This window comes from Anneissia japonica, unplaced genomic scaffold (genome assembly GCF_011630105.1).
Source record: "Anneissia japonica isolate Jap-2015-1 unplaced genomic scaffold, ASM1163010v1 scaffold265464_len783_cov72_single, whole genome shotgun sequence".
In the NCBI taxonomy this organism is placed as follows: domain Eukaryota; kingdom Metazoa; phylum Echinodermata; class Crinoidea; order Comatulida; family Comatulidae; genus Anneissia; species Anneissia japonica.
Genome location: NW_022729050.1, coordinates 1 through 741, shown reverse-complemented (window position 1 = coordinate 741; position 741 = coordinate 1). Strand labels below are relative to the sequence as shown.

Below are 741 nucleotides of genomic sequence, written 5' to 3'. Positions count from 1 at the left end.
ATGACTTTTATAGGACTTCATTCGTTGAAAAGCTACAGGGTAGCCTACGATGTTCCATCATGTCCTTATGTAAACACTGTATATGTACCTTTGATGATTTATATTATATTTATTCAACAGTGTTAACAGCTAACTCCTTTCGATATCATATATAATATACGACAGTATTTCTAGCCGTATTACCAGATTTATCTGGCCGAACGCCCTCTTGAGGCCTAGCATTGTGTAATACAATGTTCCCGAAGGTTATTTGGACCTGTTCAACCATGAAGCCTTCGTGGTCTAGTGGTTTTGACGCTCGCCTTATCAGCGAGAGGTCGCAGGTTCGCATCCCGTCGGAGGCATTTTATTACACAATGACTTTTATAGGACTTCATTCGTTGAAAAGCTACAGGGTAGCCTACGATGTTCCATCATGTCCTTATATAAACACTGTATATATACCTTTGATGATTTATATTATATTTATTCAACAGTGTTAACGGCTAACTCCTTTCAGTATCATATACAATATACGACAGTATATCTAGTCATATTACCAGATTTATCTGGCCGAACGCCCTCTTCAGGCGTAGCATTGTGTAATACAATGTTCCCAACGGTTATTTGGACCTGTTCAACCATGAAGTCTTCGTGGTCTAGTGGTTATGGCGCTCGCCTTGTCAGCGAGAGGTCGCAGGTTCGAATCCCGTCGGAGGCATTTTATTACACAATGACTTTTATAAAACTTCATTTGTTGAA

General features: G+C 39.7%; 1 non-coding gene across 1 annotated transcript; it reads left to right on the top strand.

Moving 5' to 3' along the window:
- Positions 1–271: 271 nt before the first annotated feature.
- On the top strand, positions 272–344 carry Trnai-uau. Its single transcript has one exon. It is a non-coding gene; the product is annotated as a tRNA-Ile (tRNA).
- Positions 345–741: the final 397 nt, after the last annotated feature.